Genomic DNA, 22,496 nt, shown 5'->3' with positions numbered 1-22,496 from the left:
ATAAATAATTTACAATGATGTGTTGGCTTATAGTGTTTACTACTATTGTGTGCTAATCCACATAAAACCATGGAATCACAGAATTGCAGAGTTGTTGAGTTTGGATGGGATTTCTGCAGGATCAGGATTCCTGATGTTCAGAGGGAACCTCTCTTGTTCTAATCTATGCCCATTGCCTATTGTCCTGGCACTGGGTACCACTGGAAAGAGCCTGGCTCCATCCTCTTTGCAACCTTTCTTCAGGTACTTTTAGACATTCTTAAGATGCTCTCTAAGCCTTCTCTTCTCCAAACTGAATGTAGTCTCAGCTCTCCCAGCCTTTCCTTATAGGAGAGGTATGCTGGTCCCTTAATTGTGACCCTTCATTGGACTCTGTCCAGCAGCTCCACATATCTCTTGTACTGGGGAGCCCAGAAGCAGACACAGTACCCCAGGTGTTGCTTCACCAGTACTTTTTTTCTGGGCAAGTCTATCATTTTATTAATATCTAATCTTGATTTAACCCCAAGTAATTAAAGTATAATCTGGATTTCAGGAATAATACAAATATGTATATTTTAATAATATAATAATTGTATGTAATATATATATATATATATTACATACAATTACATACACATAATATATATATATTATGTGTATGTAATATAATAATACAAATATATATATTTTAGAGTAGGGGAATATCTATACATTACTCATGTGTCTACTATTTTCTTACTGCAAAAAGAAGAAAAAATATTTTTAAAATTTATACCACTAGATTTTCAGCTAATCCAATAAAGAATACTTTTCACCTTAATTTGTTCAATTTTTTATCCATTAAAACTGTGGTGAGAGAGTCTATTGTTTTGTTTTTATGGGTCTTATGTTTTACTGCTGTTATTTACATTTATACACATGTCCTAAGTACCTTTTTAATTTATTCCTGTTTATATTTTCCCTCCTTTATGTTTTAGCTATGATTAAGGAAAGCATGACACTTTATGAATATACCTCTCTTACAATTTTATTGTGTTATTCTTTCTAATTCTGCATCAAAATAATTATAACTACATGAAAACTGTCTGCATGCTGGCTCTTGTTACCTGTGTTTGGAGCATACAATAGGTCTAGGCAATTTCTGTTCTATTTCTAACATGTGCTTAGAAGTATAATAACATTTTACTATAAAATAGTTTTCTATATACTTAATAAAAGCCATTGTGCTTTTGAATGCCTGAGCCTTCATAAGCAGATCTTGCATGCTCAATTAGAGAAAGCTATTTGTAGCATTTCTATTGACTGCAAAAAAGACAATAACAGCAAGTTCCATAAAGAAACACAGAATATTCATGCCCATTTTGTACCAGAGAACCACTTGATTGAAATATTTTAAGCTGTTATAGAAACTAGTCTTTCAGACATCTGCTGCTCTTAGCATGACATCTCCAAGTTGCCTTTCGAAGAAAAGCTCCAATATGGTACTGAACATCATCTGACTCTCCACAGTTGAAGATCCCAGTTGAATTTTATTGTGCACAAATTATTCTATTTTCAAACACCTAAATGCTCCTGTTAGGTGAAGCACTGGGAAATTCTCCAGCTATGGTGGTCCAAAACGCCTCTCCATCCCCACAGTGAATCTTTTAAGTCCTATTGCCTTAGCTTGTTCACTGCTGGGCATTTCCCTGTTCTTGCATTATTTTTCAGATTATTTATGAATAATTGCCTTCCTAGCAAGAACTTTTGAAGCCACAAATCAAGGGATGGAAGCTACTCCTAATTCTTGCTGCACTCACGCACCCTCATGAGGCTTTAGGTTAGTGGGGTATAATCTGAGACAATGCTCCCATTTCCAGCAGGTTCTACAGAAATAGCAGGACCAGAAAAAAAATGCCTTTACACCAACCTAGGTAGGTGAGGCATCTCTTGCATGGATACTAGCTATCTCAGAACATTTCTTTTAGCATGGAGCACCCTATGGTTTTCTGGGAGATTCAGCAGAGTTCCTTCACAACATGCCAGGTGCCACAGCTCTCTGCAGGGGACTGGTACCCCCATTTTCAGGCTCTTCACACAGCTGGATGACTGACCTGTGCCCAACAGTGAGGATTGAAGGGCAGAGATTTTCAGGGCCCTGGCATGTACCAGTTGTACAGTTGAAGCACAGCTGCAACACAGCTGTACTCCTCACTCTGCCTATTTCCAGTCCTGTGTCCTGCATTTCCTACCTCCTCACCTCTTGGCCTGTTCTCCCTTGCAAAGCTGCCCAACAGTTTCTGCTTCCTGAGGGGGGTGGGAGTGCTCAGTCACTCCCAAGACTAAAGCTGAGCTGGTTTCCTCTCCCTATGGACAGGAAACATGAGTCAATGGAAAGTGGTTTATTTATTGCACAGCAAAGGGACACTAAACAATGCTGAATAGATAGAATTCAATGAATCTCAATGAAGTAGACTACCTTCAACTCCCTTGTGCCTTTTTGTGAACACGTTTCTTCCCAACTTCATTTATATATGAGATCAGTTATTTAAAAATAAATTTAGTTGTGAGAAGTAGTCCCTGAAAGACTCAAACTTACAGTGAGAGGAATAACTGAAGTCTCTTTTTACTGAAGGTATGTATTTCCTAAGCCACAAATAATTTACTGGGACCAGTTTCACTTCAAATTTACCTTGTTCACTTTGTGGACAAAATTAGAGAATTTGTCTCTAAATACAATCTGGGCAATATAATATTATCAATCAGACCTTATATTCTGACAATTTTCACAAAAGTAAAGTAACTTAAGATTTCAATAGAGGTTTTCAGGGAAAGAGCACTAGGGAATATTTCTGTGAAATCTTTTCTGTCCCAGATGTTGCAGGTTAACATCCATGTGTGGTTACACTGGAATTCAAGTTGTAGGACAAATACAAGATTTGCGTCATTTGTATTATCAGCCTATTGCACTTCCTTTTCATGCATGGCAACTGTATTTTTTCCAATACCATGTGCTTAGTAATTTTGGAGCTCTTGATGCGGGTCTGGTCAGCTTTATCAGTGCTAGTGTCTAATGAAAGATTCTGCTTTCTGCATGCTATTGGCTTGTGTAATTGACTGCTTGATACCAGCTCCCAATTTCTGATGGATTGCTATGTCTTTTTTTTTTTTTTTTAATATATATATATATATATATATATACCTTTTGCATTGCTACATTGTCATTTTGAAAAAGTATTTTCACATTCATCTCAGGGGCATAAGTGTTAGTGTGTTTTTGCTGTAGTCCGTGAGGCCTGGTAGTTCTGCAATATATGATCTCCAAAAGATATAAATTTTCTTGTTCATGTCACCACCATTGATAGAAACTTCAGATTTATTTTGTTTATGTTAAATTCTGTTGAACACTATTGGACTGGCATTCTATACTGCTTAGATTTCTTCCAATACTTTTAACAGAGTCAAATACATGATGAAGGTTTTCAGAGTGGCTGAGGCTGTCTGGCTACACTACCATATAGACTCATTAAGGTTGAAAAAGACCTCAAAGATCATCCTTTCCAACCATCCCCCTACCACCACTATCACCCACTAAACCATGTCCTTAAGTATGATGTTCCACCTTTCTCCCAGGCATGATGACTCCACCACCTCTATAGGCAACCTATTCTAATGCCTAACCACTCTTCCTGAGAAGAAATGTCTCCTTATTTCCAAACTGAGCCTTCCCTGGTGCAACCTGAGGCCATTCCCTCTAGTCCTATCCCTGGTTATCTGTGAGAAGGGGCCAACCCCTAGCTTCCCACAACTTCTTCTACAACTTTCAGGTAGTTGTAGAGAGCAATAAGGTCAACCCTGAGCTTCCTCTTCTCCAGACTAAACAACCCAGTTCCCTCAGCCACTCCTCATAAGACTTGTGCTCCAGGCCCTTCACCAGCTTCGTAGCCCTTCTCTGGACATGCCCCAGGGCCTCGATGTCCTTCTTGTAGTGAGGGGCACAAAACTGAACACAATACTCGAGGTACTCACCAGAGCAGAGTACAGGCTGCACCTCCCTGGTCCTGCTGGCTACACTATTCCTGATACAAGCCAGGATGCTGTTGGCCTTCTTGCCCACCTGGGCACACTGCCAGCTCATATTCAAGTGAGCATTAACCAACACCCCCAGATCCTTTTCCACTGCACAGCATATGTTCCCTTTTCTAACTTAGTTTCTCTGTTCTTAATCGAAATGGTTGTAAAATACTCTGTTTCAGTGCAGTTTATCATTTTTTGTTGTTGCAACATTGTGTGTTTTTCAAATGGCAAGCATGGCAGATAGTGATAGTACAAGAGGGAAGTTTTATACTAAAAGAGAAGAGACATATGTTAAATATTATGAGGAAATTCTTTACTGTGAGGATGGTGAGGCACTGGAACAGGTTACCCAGAGAAGCTGTGGATGCCCCATCCTTGGAAATGTTCAAGGCCAGGTTGGAAAGGGTTTTGGGCAACCTGTTCTAGTGGCGGGGGGAGGGGGGGCTAGAATTAGATGATCTTTGAGGTCCCTTCCAAACCAAACCAAAACCAAACCAAACCAAACCAAACCAAACCAAACCAAACCAAAACAAACCAAACCAAAACAAAACAAAACAAAACAAAACAAAACAAACCATTCTATCGTTCTATGATCTGTGATCTGTTATCATGGTTTTGGAGCTTCTGCTCCTCATTTGTACCAGGTTGCTATACTACTTCTCTATTCTTAATTTTAGTATTTCTAGCTATCATTTTATTTCCTTTGTAGATAAATCTGGTATAAAGCACAATTTTGCTTTTCTGTTCTATTCTGTTTTCTAAGCTACTGTCAGTTCAGTGGAAGTACTGAAACACTTTTGACACATAAGGTACAGCTTCCACCTACATTGTCTTTAGCTGTCTCAGTGCTTTTTAGATTACACAGTCTCTCACAAGAGCAGGACATATACTGTATTGTGTTGAGACTATCTTACATTCATGATAGGAAGAGCCATCAATGTTGTAAAATAGGGAATTATTTTGGTCCTGGTAATCTGGGGGGCAGCGCCTCATCTTCAGCTGATGGTTCCTGAATCTGAATAGCAGACATTTAAGTCACCTGGATGTTTTCAGCAGTGGCTTTTTCATGTTGCTTCTGAAGCTCATGATCAAGACTCACTGAGGTACAAAGCAGATTTACCTTGCGATGATTTCATTCCAAAGAGCACAGCTTCTTTTCTGTATATTCATACTCTTCCACTGAATTTTTACACACTTTTTATCAATTACACTAAACTATTGCCTTTCTGATACTAGATCTCCCAGGATAAATCAAGCAGTAAGTTCTCAATTGCTAGGAAGACATAGCAGCTTCCTTATTAGGTGCTATTCAGCTTTGGATCTTTTTGGAAAGAGCAGCTAGTTGCCAAGAATGTGATGTCATAAAACCAAACCAAAACAAAACATTTTCTTCATTGAAACAAAACTATCAGGATTTTCTTTTTCATGAACAAAGAAGTGAATATATTAGTCTCAGATTAATCAACACGAACAAGATTAGGATAGTAGTATGATACTAGTATGTTCTAATAACCAGGTTATAGACATAGTTTTACAAATTTTCCTGTTAGGGCTCTTGCATTTCATATTATATTCATCTGCCTCAAAATGACCTCTGTGTCAACTGCAATAAAGTCTAAGTCATGTCCCCTTTTGTTTCTTGAAGTTTTAAAACTATTCTTGCTTTCCCCTGTAAACAGGTCTTGTAACAAACACAAAGTCAGATTGCTCCAGTCCATTTCTGCCCCTCAGCACTGCCAGTACTGAATTACAGATGTCTTCCTAATCCCAATGTGATTTAACTGTTGTTGATTTAACAACACAGTGGCAAATTTGGCTGTTGTACAACTGACAGCCTTTTCATGCATTATGTGCACATTGAGAGTTGTAAAATCTGTTAAAGCGATACTCCAGACAGTCTTCTTAGCATTACAAGGATTTAGTTCTCAGTCACGCTAATATTGATGCTCTTCTTGGGGGAACCCACTTCTTTGGAATGTAAAATCTGTATGCATCTTAGTCCCCATAGTCTACAAACCTGCTACTTGTCTTTGTGCTTATTGTGTTGCTTTCATGATGAATTCTTTGGACCATTCATGGTGCCTACAATTTTAATTCTTTTTCTAACTCACTTCCCATATTTCTTTGGATACGCTATTTTTGTGAACTGCAATTGTGAACACTGTTATTCTGACTGGCCTAAGATGATGGGCACAGTTCACCTACAGGCATTTCTGTAGGGGAGAACTGTCTGTTCTTCTCAGATTCTTCTCCAGTAAACTTAAGTAATGTGTGTAATTATCTGTTATTGTGTGGTGTCAGAGACAGGATATTGGGCTAGAAGCACCCGTACTCTGACCCACTGCAGTCACACTAATATTCTTAATAAAAGTAAGATTTCTTTGATATCAAACTAACAAAGAATTTTCCTTTTCTTTGCAAAAATGATCTACATAAACTTCCTAACAAATGGATAAAAATGGATTTTTTTTTTCACATGTGCAGATGTGAAGATTATGTAGCCAAAAAAGGGTGCAGGTTAGTAACCTTTGTCATGTATTTTTGTTTTCTTAGTGAATATGCTACCACAATTAACAATGCTATTAACATAGCCTACAAGAATGGCAGAACAGGATCAAATAAAACACTTATTTCAGATGGCACTTCTCCCCCTATTCTGCATAAAAGCATCTATATCTTCGTATATAATATCAACCATTTTCCTGATGCCTACATTTAGGGCACATTGTCCTGCAGTAGTCTGCAGCTGAGGAAATTCTATAAAGAAAAAAAAAAAATATATATATATATATAATCAATATCCAAGCTCAAGCCACTACTAGATGCTTGAGACATAAGTTATGAGAGACAGCTATTTAATGCAATAGTGTTTCTTTCACAGAAAGTAAAGAACACTATTCTTTGTTTGCAGCAAAAGTAATAATTAAAGTAGTCTTAGGTAACTGTGGTTTTGTTCATAGCTCCATACCCATTGCAGTAAACAGTTAACTGAAAACTTTCATTGTCAGCTCTTCTGCCTATCAATGTAGTGTCAGGACCAGGCTAGTTAAATAAATCACCTTGCAGTAAGGAATGACAGTCTTCTATGTCTTACTCTGCCTTTGCCTTGATTCAGGTCATTGCCATGCAAATTTGTTTTCTGGACTGGATCAGCATAGGAATACAGGTCTAGATGGAGTTGTGGTTAAACACAGCAGAATTCAGTGACAACAGAACTGCTTGGCAACTGCAAACTAAGGATGAAATCATTCTTGATTTTCTGAACACCTCTTCTGTGGATATGACATTTTTATGAGTTCTTTAGATAGAGTTATTCCAATTCTCAGCTTTGGAATATGACTTTCACTATTTTTGAATGACTTGATAAAAAGACATAGGTAAGAAAATGAAAGTATTAAAAGTGAGATGGAAAAGGAAGCAGCCATTAGTAAGGGATAATCAAAGTCAATGGTGTAAAGGATTCAATACTGCCAGGCTTAATAATAACATCATCTTGTGTGTCAAATAACAGCCGAAAACATTTCAACACTCCCTTCTTTGAATACCTTAAGCCACTTTTATACATATTATTGCACCACCATCCAATACATATTATCATCTGCCTTTCTCAGATTGTGCACTCAGATGCAGTGCACTCTCCCCTGCAAGATGCTAAGAAATATTTATTTCCTTTACTGGCCACCAGTGGCGGTAGTTGGCTCTGGGAACTTCCATCTCCAAGGATAAACCTCCACTGCCACATTTAACTCCAGCACCCACGATGTCTGTCATCCTCCTGTGACTCAACCACATGCCTGGAGGTAGGAGAAGAAAACAAACAGATAATCCCCTGGACCCCTTTCATACTGAGTTACCTTTGAAGGTAATAATCAGAAAACAGATAATGTACACCTCCTTCAAAGTCACATTCTTTGGGAAATTCTTAGGGAACAAAATACCCCAAGTATGAGGTTTCTTTTTCAGTTTTTACTGTTTTGGTAACCATGTGTTGTTCGTTGATTTGCCTGCTTGTTGAGGTATCAAGAGTAATACATTTGGGATTCTGGAGTCAGCCTTCAGTGTAGGGATGAGTCATGATGCTGCCTATAGCTTTATACCAGCAGCAAAGTGAAACATTTCCTGTTGAGCTGATACTCCTTTCTTCTTCCTGAATCAGTTTCTTACGATATTATTCTGTAAATAGGGTCACAGAACCGACCTGTTCTGGAAAGTGCCTTTGGGGCTTTCTAGTTCAACCCCACATGCAGAGCAGGTCAGGCAGTGTTTTTATCAGCTGCTCCTTTCATGGCACTGCCATGCCAAGAGGGAAAACTGGCTGACATGGATGCCCTGGGTCCCATTTCTCTGCATTTTCTCCAGAGAGTGTTACACTGCAACATCTGTCCCAGGGTGTGGGGAGGAAACTGAGCCAAGGGTACTGCCACTCCAGTCCTGTTCTTGGCCTAGGAACAGGAGATGGGAGGCTGGACGGGACTTCACTGACAGGAGTGAAGGTTTAAGAGAAAGGAAAGATTCCAGTGATTGAAATACAAAAGACCAAAGAAAAAGCAAGCAAGAAGAAAAAAATGTTTCTATATTTCTGTCTACAGATGCTTCAGTATGTCTTTTTTTTTTTTTTTTGGACACGTGCATTTCATGTATGTGATCCAGATCTTCTGTGTTGACCAATCTATAACTGAAACACGACACCTTACTTATGTGCCCACTGAGAACAGCCAGTCTTGTCCTGATCCTACCTTATTTGTAAATAGTGGCAATTTCAGCTTTGACCCAAGCTGTACATGACATCTCCTGTTGCCAGTGATCCCAAGAATCCAGGAAGAGGGATTCCCCTGTTGCACACTTAGTGTGACCTGAAAGAAGACATTCTGATATCAAGAGCATCTCTCTGAAAAAGTGTTGATAGTCACAACTGTCTGTTTTAGGTGCTGTTGTCCTCCAGAGTAGTAAAAGAGACACAGAAAGGAAATAGATCTTGAAGTTATGAAGTTTTTTGTTTGTTTGTTTTTCTTCTTATTTCTTTTCTATGATATCATATTCTGTCATAACTAAATTACTTGCAATTAATTAAAGTTAAAAAATTCTTCAGACAAAATATTTCAGAATTAAAGTTTATTCTCAATGTGAATGATTTATGTTTTATCTATGTTCAGAACACCTCTAAATTAAAGCAATTTTCCATTAGTAGCTAAACAAACTTGTTAGGTAAACAAGGAAAACTGGCCTGGATGCATTTATTGCAAATATGCAGATGAAAGATCAAACGCACGCTGCTTCCCCCGGTCCTCCACCAATATATTTCAGATGTATATTTATATCAACTTTTTTTTTTTTTTTAATAATAGATCAAGAAGTAATAGTGCTCTGCCTTTCTGCGTGGTTTGGTGACCACCTAAGAGCTAAACAATGAGAAGAATATGGAGCTGTATAATAACATTGTTGAGCAGCTTGATACTGTAAACAGGTTTCATATAACAAATTTATAAAATCCAAAAGCTTCCCACTAGCTATTTCTTCCTTTTCCATTTTCAAACCAAAGACAATTTGGCTATGAAAAACAGCAGATGTAATTGCTTGTGTCCTGCTGGTGATATCTAGCTGTCCAGAGACATGTGTAATGGTCATCAGTGGCTGTTCAAATTGCAGGAATCACCTTTTGGAATGTGCTGGCCACAGTTATTTACAGGAAAGGGGTAAATCTGTGTCAGGAAACAACTGATTTCTGGTGGAAAGAAATCAGTTGTCTTCATTCAGCAGCAACACCGATAACCCCTTGCAACTCCCACTGCATGAAAACAACGCTACAGAAGTCTTGAAACTTGACCTGGGTTCATTAACCTTGAGCATGACTGAGTCAACTTGGAGATGACTCCTAGCCAAACATTAGGAAACTCATACAGGCACTGATGGCCTCAGATCAAAGTCACGAGGAAACAGAGCTGTTTCTACTGTTCATTTACATCTAAAACTCAAGAGGATGAAACTTACATGAAAAATGAAATAGACCAAATATTTTAATTAACCCCTCTGGGAAATGCCGCACAACTTCACACATCTCTGCAAGTAAAAACAGAGAATATGAATAAGTGATGTGTCCAAGCTATCAAGCTGAGAAAACAATGTGAACTGCCCATTCCCTCCAAGGATATTCAGGTTAGGTAGCTCAATTCTATTTATACTACTGTGTATGAGAGCCTACAGATATCTGCATACACAAACCTGATTGTGACAGCAGTATTTACACATCCTGTAAGTACCTTTACTGAACACATCCTATATGACTGAGTATAGTTCTGCCTGTGTCTGTGTGGTACTATTTGAAGACAACATACATTTATAAAATTCTATATTAATAGCTAAGATATTTAGTATACTTGCTGTTCTACATCAAGATCTTAAATGAAACTTTACCATTTTATGGATATCACAGGCTGTCTGCATAGTCTGAAAGTGCAAGGAGACGATAGCCTTAGTCAGTAGTACAGCAGGGGCTCCCAAGGTACCATGCCTAGGTAGAAAGGGTACGCAGAGATTTCATAGGACTTTCAGCATTCAGGAGCAGAGAGCAGGCATTTGAAAGGGACAATGTAATTCTTACGTGTTTTCACTGGAGTTATAGTGATGGTAGATGCACTTCGGTCTGAGATGAAGCAGTGGGAATTCATTAAGTAGTCTGCTCCACAGAGACTCACGTTACTCCTTTTCTAACTGTATGGCTAATGTCCACTCACAGATTCCTCCCAAAAAGTGTGAATTGATGGAGAGGATTAGCACAGCAGAAGACCATTTTGAAGTCCTTAGAGTTTCAGCCCTGGTTGTCATTCGCAGCAGATACAACCCTTCCCACTATCATACCAGTTAGTTAGCAATTTGTTAAAAGATTCTGATACCTGCCCAGTACTTTCTATCTTCAAGTTAGGACACAGCCATGTGATTCTTTGGACAAAAAAAAAAAAAAAAATGAAATAAATAAATAAAAGATCCGTTTAAATTCAAAAGGCTTGCAAGCTTTGAAACATTTTATTTTTCAAAAGATGCAGTTTTGGGAAGGTGGGAAGAATATCCCCTGCAAGTGGATATTCTTGCATTCTAATAATCTCCACACTATAATTCTCAAAGGACTATCCAACCATTTCATTTGTATCTTCTGTCTTTTTGGGCCATCTGAATTGTTCTCCTAAATGCTACGTTAAGTAGGAAAATAAAAAGTTTTCATAATGTATTCCTAACAATGCAACTCAGAAAATGACTAATAGTAAGTTACAGTAAAATAGCAGCACATTCTTCTTTTGTTAAACCATGGATTTCTCAGGAGAAGAAAGAATGGGGAAAACAAACAAACAAACAAACAAACAAAAAAACAGATGTTAAGTTATCCTCATAATAAATACATGGGTTGAGATGTCATAAACTGTTCTCTTTGTGAAGGGAAGTATCCTGCAACTTCTTTGTTCTGACCGTATAACTTCAACCATTCTTCATATATTTATAGCAAAAAAGATGAATCCTTTAGTCGTTTTACAGGTTTTGCTTCACATGTTTCTGATTAAAATCTAGCATTTTGCATGGGAACAGCTTGAAAAATACCAGAAAATGCAGAGCTGCAATGCATGCACAGCCCTGAAAAGTTCAAACAATATGCAGTAACAAATAAAAAATGGATGCCAAAGAGATTTTGTGGAGCAAAAATGAACTGGTTCTCTATGATCTAGATCATGTGTTATTAAATCAGGAGACCAGGGAATGAAATAGGTCACAGGGGGTTGACTTGGATGCAGCCCCTGCTATGTGCTTGTTCTGTGTCAGGTACACCAGAGCAGAGGTGTCTAGGTTTTACCTGACACCTCTGCTGAACTCAGCGTGTCACCACCGGTCAGCATCAGAGCCCAAACATAATAGAAGAGTACAGGCTCACCAAAACACACTATACTTTATTTATACAGCCCTTTCTTAATACAGCTAGACCTTTATATGTGTTGCTTTTACATTACTTTCAGCAGGGATTCAAATTTTCCCACTCAGAACTTGACAATGCTGGCATATTTCAAGAATGTTTTCCTAAAAACTTATCATGTAGTGCTTTCTAATGCATCTCAGATTTGGCCTGGCCAGGGAAACTGAAGGATTATCTTATTACCAGCTTTTCTCATTCTAGTAGTAATGGCACTGCCCCATAAATATTAACCTCCCATGTGAGGTTAGTAATCCATAATCTGTATACCATGGATGTGAAGAAAACTTCTTATGTTGATCCAGTCACATTACTGCTGAGGCCTAAAATCTGATTGCAAAAGGGCTAGAAATTGGCCTCAACAGAACTTAGTGGAGTTCATGGACAAAGGTGTTTCCCTTTGGATTTGTGGCTGATGGGAGAATTTTAAAGCAAGTTTATGCTAAACCAGATAATCATTTTATGAACTTCATCGTTATTCAGATGTTGAATTTCAGAGATAACTGCTCACGTTTCAGTATGTAAAGATTAGCTTCTGTTCATAATGAATACATCAATATTACTATTGACTTCAGTGGAGGTGGGAGTTGGGTTTTAAAGTAGGAAACTGTGACCTCAGTTTGCTTTTCTTTTCAGTGAAAAGAAATCACTTGCTGACCTAAACTGAATCTCAGAAATAAGGTTATAAACATTTCACAGCTGGACTCTGAGTTAAGGAGGAGTTGACTGCCTTAAATATGGAAGCAGAATAGAAATGAAAATGGAAAACAAATAAATCATAGGATGATAGAATATTCCGAATTGGAAGGGAAACACGAAAATCACCTGGAGGGGTCACATAACTAGTTAAATAAAACAAGCCAGACCCTTGATCATCTTTATAGCACTTCTCTGGACTCATTTTAACATGTCCATGTCCTTGTGATGGGAGTCCCAGGGCTAGGTGCAGCACTCCATGTGGGGTCTCATAAGAGCAGGGCAGCGAGGGGGAATTACCTCCCTTGACCTTCTGGCCACAGTGCTTTTGATACAGCCCAGGAGTATGCTAATTCTGCATGAAACTGTTCTGGGAAATGCTCTAACAAGGATTTTATATTTATTTATTTATTTATAGTGTATTGCTGTTGTTTTTTATAAATTAAAATGAAATTTATGAATGAAAAGTCTAACACTTTTTTTTTTCCTTTTTCTTAGTGTTTGTTTTTTTTTTATTATTATTTTTTTTTAGCAATAGTATTCTTTATCTGTTATTTACTACTTTTGAACTTTCTCAGAATTTTTTGTTTAAGCTTAGTAGAGCACCATGTTTATTGATCACATTGCCAGATCACACTGGCATTGCGATGGCTGACAGCATTTCATGTCCTCCCTAAAGTTAGCCAGCTGTGTACTCTTTTTCAGCTTGTATGTAAATAGCATGTTTTATTCATGCAATTGTTGCCAATGACAAATTATGTCATTATATGTCATTATATTTGTCATGTCATTATGTCATTATATTATGTCATATATTCAACAAGTTGAATATGAGCCGGCAGTGTGCCCTGGCAGCCAGGAGGGCCAACCGTGTCCTGGGGTGCATCAAGCACGGCATCGCTAGTAGGTCGAGGGAGGTTATTGTCCCGCTCTACTCTGCACTGGTGCGACCTCACCTCGAGTACTGTGTGCAGTTCTGGGCACCACAGTATAAAAAGGACATGAAACTGTTGGAGAGTGTCCAGAGGAGGGCTACGAAGATGGTGAAAGGCCTGAAGGGGAAGACGTACGAAGAACGGCTGAGGGCACTGGGCCTGTTCAGCCTGGAGAAGAGGAGGCTGAGGGGAGACCTCATCGCAGTCTACAACTTCCTCCTAAGGGGGTGTCGAGAGGCAGGAGACCTTTTCTCCATTAACACCAGCGACAGGACCCACGGGAACGGGGTTAAGCTGAGGCAGGGGAAGTTTAGACTTGACATCAGGAGGGGGTTCTTCACAGAGAGGGTGGTTGCACACTGGAACAGGCTCCCCAGGGAAGTGGTCACTGCACCGAGCCTGACTGAATTTAAGAAGAGATTGGACTGTGCACTTAGTCACATGGTCTGAACTTTTGGGTAGACCTGTGCGGTGTCAAGAGTTGGACTTGATGATCCTTAAGGGTCCCTTCCAACTCAGGATATTCTATGATTCTATGATTCTATGATTCTATGTTACCTGTATGTACTTCTCCCTAGAAGGCTATAGAGAGGCAGCAATTTTTGCTTTGTTTTCTGTGAGTATTTATTACTGGTGTGCAAAATCTGACACAACTAACAAGAGAAGAGACAGGGAACCAATCTCATCTCAATATATCTTAATATCAGGTAATTTAAATGTCTTGTGGGAAATTGGTATTTTATTAAAGAGAAATGCTACATGAACATTTTTCTTTAGGCTGAAGTGTGCACTTGATTCTACATCAACAGGCTTGACCTTAAAAGACTAACTTACAAATCAGAGAACAAAAAACTTTTGAATAAGTGCCAGGTTAATTTTACCTGATTTTTTTTTTTTTAATTATTATTATATAATTTAAATGCTGCTTGTACAAAAACTGTGTTGTTTTGCACTTAGTACTAACAGCGTATAAGAAATCGGAGTGGATCATTTGCATTCAGTTTTCATGTACGCCATTTGTTATTAATCACCTATTATTTCAATTAGCAAGGTTTCTGTGAGGGGAATTAATAGAAAAAAAAATCAAAGATTCAAATTCATGGGTGTTTTTGTTTGCTTGTTTTTGTATTTATGAATTTCCTGTTACCAAGGTTATGTGTGTTTTAAATGACCTACGTCTAAAACCGAATTGTGAACTGGACTGAACTGGACTATTACCAGTCAGGAAGCCATAGATAATCAAACGTTTCCAGGAGGAGATATTCATTAACTGAAAATGAATAACTTCTCATGGGGGTGGGTTAAGAAGAGGACAAGGAAGTATGTCATTTTCACATACTGCTGTATTTCTATTTTAAAATCTCTTAATTATAAAGTGTTCTGTGCCTACTGAATCATTACACTCTTTAACTTAGAGTTAAATTAGCACATCAGGGTTTTGATGAAGTGATTAAAAACAAACAAACAAAAACAACATAAAATATTCTTAAGGTAATAAGTAAGTTATTTCTTGGACATGTCTAATTTTCACTGAATATAATAGCATATTGGAGAGGGAAGAGAGATTCTCTTCTGTAGTCTAGGTCAAATTTTTCCCCTAGGAAAGTAAAGGCAAAAATTCTAGTGATCTTCCTTAGATGAGAGACTACCCATTTAACACAGGTAATTTATTTATGATTATTTGATTGGTAATTGATTTAATGAAACAGCTTTGAACTATATATGGTTTTGTACCCAAATTCCAATTTCATATTCCTGAAAAAACAAAGCATTGCAGCTTTATTTTTTATTGATCCAGAAGCATACACAGTGTGATGATACAAAGGCACAAGTACACGGAAAAAAAACAGTCTCAGACAAATGATACATATTAAACAAACAAACAAACAAACAAAAACAACCATAAAACAATAAGCATGCATGCAGAAAAGAAAAATAAAGTTTAGTAATAGGAAATATCAAGGGATGTCTATATCATAAGTGTGCATCTTGTATTAATAAAACTAAAATTGGAATCATTTTGTGCAACAAAGCCTGGTATAATACTGAAATGAATATTTCCTACTTTAAAATAATACTGTCACCAGTTCAAGACACAGCCCCTGAGAAATTACAGAACCATAGAGTCATTAAGGTTGGAAAAGACCTCCAGGATCACCCTTTCCAACCATTCCCCTACCACTGATATGACCCACTAAACCATGTCCCTAAGCACCATGTCCAACCTTTCCTTGAACACCCCTGCAGACGGTGACTCCACCACCTGCATGGGCAACTCGTCCTAATGCCTGACTGCTCTTTCTGAGAAGAAAAGTCTCCCCATTTCCAACCTAAACCTCCCCTGGTGCAACTTCAGGCCATTCCCTCTAGTCCTACAACTAGTTACCTGTGAGAAGGGGCCAACCCCTAGCTTCCCACAACTTCTTCTACAACTTTCAGGTAGTTGTAGAGAGCAATAAGGTCAACCCTGAGCTTCCTCTTCTCCAGACTAAACAACCCAGTTCCCTCAGCCACTCCTCATAAGACTTGTACTCCAGGCCCTTCACCAGCTTCGTAGCCCTTCTCTGGACATGCCCCAGGGCCTCGATGTCCTTCTTGTAGTGAGGGGCACAAAACTGAACACAATACTCGAGGTACTCACCAGAGCAGAGTACAGGCTGCACCTCCCTGGTCCTGCTGGCTACACTATTCCTGATACAAGCCAGGATGTTGTTGGCCTTCTTGCCCACCTGGGCACACTGCCAGCTCATGTTCAGGTGAGCATCAATCAGCACCCCCAGATCCTTTTCCTCTACACAGCTTTCCAGCCACTCTGCCCCAAGCCTGTAGCACTGCATGGGTTTGTTGTGGTCAAAGTGCATGACCCATCACTTAGCCATGTTGAACCTCATCCCATTGACCTCTGATCATTGACCCAACCTGTCAAGGTCCCTTTGCAGGGCCTTCCTAACCTCCTGCACGTCCCCCCAGCTTGGTGTCATCTCCAAATTTACAGAGGGTGCACTCAGTAAATTATGAAATTTGAGAAATTATGAAAGGAAATGTAGGTGACAAAGAGCATGTCCTCACTGACATCTGAGTTTTAAACATTTAGACATTTCTTCTCAGAAAGAGCAGTCGGGCATTGGAACAGGTTGCCCAGGGAGGTGGTGGAGAACAAGGTTAGAGTGTGATTTATCTGGAAACTTGTTCCTAAGGTCTTAAAGAAAAAAAAAAAAAGGAAAAAAAAATGAAATGCTTGAAAGACTGCAATATTTTTTTCTACTATTAATGATTCTTGCCATATACACTATTAAAGTTAAAGCCTTTCTTTAGTTATTAGTCTTGCAGTAGATTGCTAATAAAACAGTAAGCAGTAACCCTAAAATCACTGTTTGCAAGATGACATAGTAGCCACCACAACATACCTTCAGTGCCTACAGCAACACTTTTTCCAAGGAAATACCCACTTGCCTAAAGCAAATGTTACCATGTGCTAGGCTGGCCAGGCATTAAGAGGCCACAGGCACAGATCTTCTGCATCTGAAGGACTTACTAGAGGCAATGCTGACAACGAAACTGGGACCCACAAAGCAGCTTCTTAAGAAACAATCCTGTTAGTGCCAATAGCATATCATATTACTTGTTCCTAACTGGCATGGTATGTATTTGTTACAGCTCTGTATATATTTACTGTATATGTATTTTGTAACTGGAATGTTTTCGCTCTAAAAATTCTGACCTTGATTACAGCTTTTCCTTGACATTTTTCAGATTCAGTTGCATGAGGTCATGTAAAGCAAGTTATAAGCTCAGAATCAAGTTATTATAGAATGAGTTCAGACTTGCCAAAGTGTTTATTCTTCCCTGGTTATTCAATCCACAATTACATTTCCAAAACTGATTGCCTAATTGTCTGAGTAAATAAAGAATAGATATAAGAAATAAACAAACAGACAAAAACATACAAGGCACCTCATGAAATAAATAAAAACTGAAATCAGTTCTGAAGCTTCAGATAGTTGTGCAGAAGGTTCCTTCCCAGAAGATACTTATGTTGTTTAACTATTTAAATAGAGAGCTGAGTTAGGATCTGAGGAGGGAGGGGACAAGGGAAAGGAAGAGTAGGGGAGGGAGTGCTTTTTTCAGCACAGTGATAAGTAATCTTAGAAAATTTTTTTCCCTTCCTCTCACATCATTTACATATCTGTATAGCTTAACTTTTTTTGGTCTAGATTTTTTTTTCCTTGATGAGAAAAAACACCTGAATGCAAACGTCAGTTTTGACAACCTCCATCAGTGCACTTCGTTTATTTATTTTTAGTAACAACCATAACTATTTCATGGCGAGCCAACACTGCATACAGCTAAGCAAGTCAGAAACCTGAATACATGAATAACATTGGATATGGGATCCCCTGAGGTTTTCAGACTGAATTATGCCCAAATGGTAAGCCCCGCTGCCTAAAGCTACACCTGACCCACTTCATTTATTAGCAATAAATCTGAAGTGATGCTTTCTGGGGTGATGAGAAATGGCTGAGCTCCCCCTGCCACTGCCCACCCCGGGGCACCTCTCTGCATGCCTGCCCTGCCCCTGCAACACCCATATGGCTGCGCTGCTTCTGGGCCGAGATGCAGCATGGACCACCAGGTGGTAGCAATGGCTGGACCCTGGGACATCTCCGAGCCAGCCATTCAGCTAGTCCTGCCCTTTCTGCATGCTGGTTGTAGAAGCAGCCATGAATAAAAAGGCTGTTTTTTTTTTTTTTTTTTTTTTTTTTTTTTTGTTTGTTTGTTTGTTTGTTTTTTTCTCTGTTATTTGCAGGTAGCTCCTGTAATTAAGAAGAAGATGGATCTGAAATCCATGCTTTAGATTTAATTATGAAAAAATGACCCTACACACTTTTTGATCCATATATGCAATGTAGATTGCAACACATGCAGACTCCACAGTTGTGGGAAACAGGTCTCTGATCTGGGATGCCATCCCCAGTCAGCCCCTACCACAAAAGAAAGATGAGCATGCCCTTCTCAGACCTGAAGCAGAAAAACAACCAAACAAGCAAAAAAAGCACAGAGACCATGGTATGCCGTTTCTCTTCTGACATTTCCTAGCAGCAGGTGCCCTGAGCTGCTCTGTCAGGCCAGAAGAGGACTTTGGGCTTGGAGTGCCCCCAAAAGTTGAGATTTAGCTTTGCTGATATGAAGATATAGCTAAAATGCACAAACCTGACCCCAAATTATGTGTGGCATTATGCTGGAATAAACCTTCAGTAAGGATGTGTGAAAACTTTTAAGCCAGGTGATCATTGTTCACTTATTGATCATTTTTTGGAGATCATCAGAGGCCAAACTTTGTCCATTCATTCACCATGCATCACTACTTCATTGTTTTTCATGTGACTTCAGGTAAGACTGAGTAGAAAATCCAATCCTACATCTTGTTCTTAACTAGTTAAGGTCAAATAGGATTTGCTTACCATTTTCTGGCTGAAAAGCTGGTTATTACCATTTAAGTGACACAATGATTTTATCCAGTTATTAATTATAATTAAAAAAATGTAGTAGCTTTAAACAAAAATAAGAAAGAACATAATTTTGAAAAATGGATATGTAAACCCAGGTAGGTGGGAAGCGATTTTAGGCTAACATGACAGGCTATTTTATAAGTATTCACATAAACTTGAGACACTTGGGAAATTATGCCCCTAGAAGAAGTCAGGCCATTCTTAAGCTAACATTTCAAAGTGTTATTTGACTTAATTTCATTACATTAGAGGAAAGGTGGATGAAAGAAATCCATCTAAAATTAATGCATATTCTCATTTCAGCACTGACCCTCAAATGACAAGTTATTAGTTCGCTCTTCATTTTAAAATTTTACTCTATCTTAAAGTACAAACTTGTCAGCATTTTAGTGAAGTTAGAAAAGTAAATGTCTATATAGCAAACATATTTATGTTTTACATTTCGAAAAATAATTTATAAATGCAAAGCCAATGCTTTATTTCTAACCTGTGCAAATTTTATCTACTTAACACCACGTTTTCCATGAATACGATTCTCAACAGAATTCATTGCTGAGATATGGTTGGGACTTTGTTTTACAGAAGGTGTGGGGTATACCTCAAAAACAAACAACCAAGCAATCAAAACAAAACAAAACAACACAAAACAAATCATAACATTGTGACCACGAAATGGTGGAGTTCACTATTCTTGGCGGGGCCAGGAAGGGAACCAGTAAAACCACTGTATTGGACTTTCGGAGGGCTGACTTTGGGCTGCTCAGGACACTTGTTGGTGGAGTCCCATGGGAGGCGGTTCTGAAGGGCAGAGGGGTCCAGGAAGGCTGGGCGCTCTTTAAGAGGCAAATCCTAATGGCGCAGGAGCGGTCTATTCCCATGCGCCCAAAGATGAGCCAGCGGGGAAGAAGACCGGCCTGGCTCAACAGAGAATTGTGGCTTGAGCTTAGGAGAAAAAAGAGGGTTTATAATCTTTGGAAAATTGGGCAGGCCACTAAGGAGGACTATAAGGATGTAGCGAGGCTGTGCAGGGACAAGATTAGGAAGGCCAAAGCTCGTCTGGAGCTCAATCTGGCTACTGCCGTTAAAGATAATAAAAAACGCTTTTATAAATACATCAACACAAAAAGGAGGACTAGGGAGAATCTCCATCCTTTACTGGATGCAGGGGGAAACCTAGTTACAAGAGATGAGGAAAAGGCGGAGGTGCTCAATGCCTTCTTTACCTCAGTCTTTAGCGGCAAAACCGGTTGCTCTCTGGATACCCAGTACCCAGAACTGGTGGAAGGGGACGGGGAGCAGGATGTGGCCCTCACCATCCACGAAGAACTGGTTGGTGACCTGCTACGGCACTTGGATGTCCACAAATCGATGGGGCCGGATGGGATCCACCCAAGGGTACTGAGAGAACTGGCAGATGAGCTGGCCAAGCCCCTATCCATCATTTATCAGCAGTCCTGGCTATCGGGGGAGGTCCCAGCTGACTGGCGGCTAGCAAATGTGACGCCCATCTACAAGAAGGGCCGGAGGGCAGACCCGGGGAACTACAGGCCGGTCAGTTTGACCTCAGTACCAGGGAAGCTCATGGAGCAGATCCTCTTGGGAGTCATCATGCGGCACTTGAAGGGCAAGCAGGCGATCAGGCCCAGCCAGCATGGGTTTATGGAAGGCAGGTCCTGCTTGACGAACCTGATCTCCTTCTACGACAAAGTGACGCGCTGGGTGGACGAGGGAAAGGCTGTGGATGTGGTCTACCTTGACTTCAGCAAGGCTTTTGACACCGTCTCCCACAGCATTCTCCTCAAGAAACTGGCTGCTCTTGGCTTGGACTGGCGCACGCTTCGTTGGGTTAGAAACTGGCTGGATAGCCGGGCCCAAAGAGTTGTGGTGAATGGAGCCAAGTCCAGTTGGAGGCCAGTCACTAGTGGCGTCCCCCAGGGCTCGGTGCTGGGGCCGGTCCTCTTTAACATCTTCATCAATGATCTGGATGACGGCATTGAGCGCACCCTCAGTAAGTTTGCAGATGACACCAAGCTAGGTGCGTGTGTCGATCTGCTCGAGGGTAGGAAGGCTCTGCAGGAGGATCTGGATAGGCTGCACCGATGGGCTGAGGTCAACTGCATGAAGTTCAACAAGGCCAAGTGCCGGGTCCTGCACCTGGGGCGCAATAACCCCAAGCAGAACTACAGGCTGGGAGAGGAATGGTTGGAGAGCTGCCAGGCAGAGAAGGACCTGGGAGTGATGGTGGACAGTCGGCTGAATATGAGCCAGCAGTGTGCTCTGGTGGCCAAGAAGGCCAACGGCATCCTGGCTTGTATCAGAAACACTGTGACCAGCAGGGCTAGGGAGGTGATCGTCCCCCTGTACTCGGCTCTGGTGAGGCCGCACCTCGAGTACTGTGTTCAGTTTTGGGCCCCTCGCTACAAGAAGGACATCGAGGTGCTTGAGCGGGTCCAAAGAAGGGCGACGAAGCTGGTGAGGGGCCTGGAGAGCAAGTCCTACGAGGAGCGGCTGAAGGAGCTGGGCTTGTTCAGCCTAGAGAAGAGGAGGCTCAGGGGTGACCTTATTGCTCTGTATAAGTACATTAAAGGAGGCTGTAGCGAGGTGGGGGTTGGCCTGTTCTCCCATGTGTCTGGTGACAGGACGAGGGGGAATGGGCTAAAGTTACGCCAGGGGAGTTTTAGGTTAGATGTTAGGAAGAGCTTCTTTACTGAAAGGGTTGTGAGGCATTGGAACGGGCTGCCCAGGGAGGTGGTGGAGTCACCATCCCTGGAAGTCTTCAAAAGACGTTTAGATGTAGAGCTTAGGGATATGGTTTAGTGGGGACTGTTAGTTTTAGGTCAGAGGTTGGACTCGATGATCTTGAGGTCTCTTCCAACCTAGAAAATTCTGTGATTCTGTGATTGTAACGCTAGATTCACAGTGATGAAACCAATTGACCATTAAGATATTCCATCACTACTGAGGAACATTACCAAAAGCCCACAGATAAGCACAGGAGACATGCTATGTTCCCTACAAACACTTTCAGCAATTAGAAATTGGTGGGTGTTCCAGGTCAGATGTTACATAATTTTGACAGATATTAGAAATCTTCAGTTCCATTACACATTTCTGTTATGTTCTTCTAAACATAAATTCCAGGAATTATTAGTTCCATATATTTTCCATCTTACAAAAATAAAGTCTTTTTTGACCTTTCAAGTTGTTTCTTGAACATATCTTTGTTTCTATACTAATAGAAAATGATGATTTGTTCCTATTGACACTCTCTTGTATTGAGTTCTCCCAATCTTTTACAAATGAAAGAGGTGCAATCTTACATAGAAGACCAGTATGTTTGATCAATGTACAGCAATCACCTCCTTT

General features: G+C 40.0%; 1 protein-coding gene across 4 annotated transcripts in view; it reads right to left on the bottom strand.

Moving 5' to 3' along the window:
* The window catches only part of LINGO2 (leucine rich repeat and Ig domain containing 2), a 565,290-nt gene that overhangs the window by 325,908 nt on the left and 216,886 nt on the right, over positions 1 to 22,496 (bottom strand). The gene's annotated exons all lie outside the window — the stretch shown is intronic.

The sequence above is a fragment of the Anas acuta genome, chromosome Z (genome assembly GCF_963932015.1).
Source record: "Anas acuta chromosome Z, bAnaAcu1.1, whole genome shotgun sequence".
NCBI lineage: Eukaryota > Metazoa > Chordata > Aves > Anseriformes > Anatidae > Anas > Anas acuta.
The sequence above is the reverse complement of the archived record's forward strand: the minus strand, read 5'-3'. Positions and strand labels throughout refer to the sequence as shown.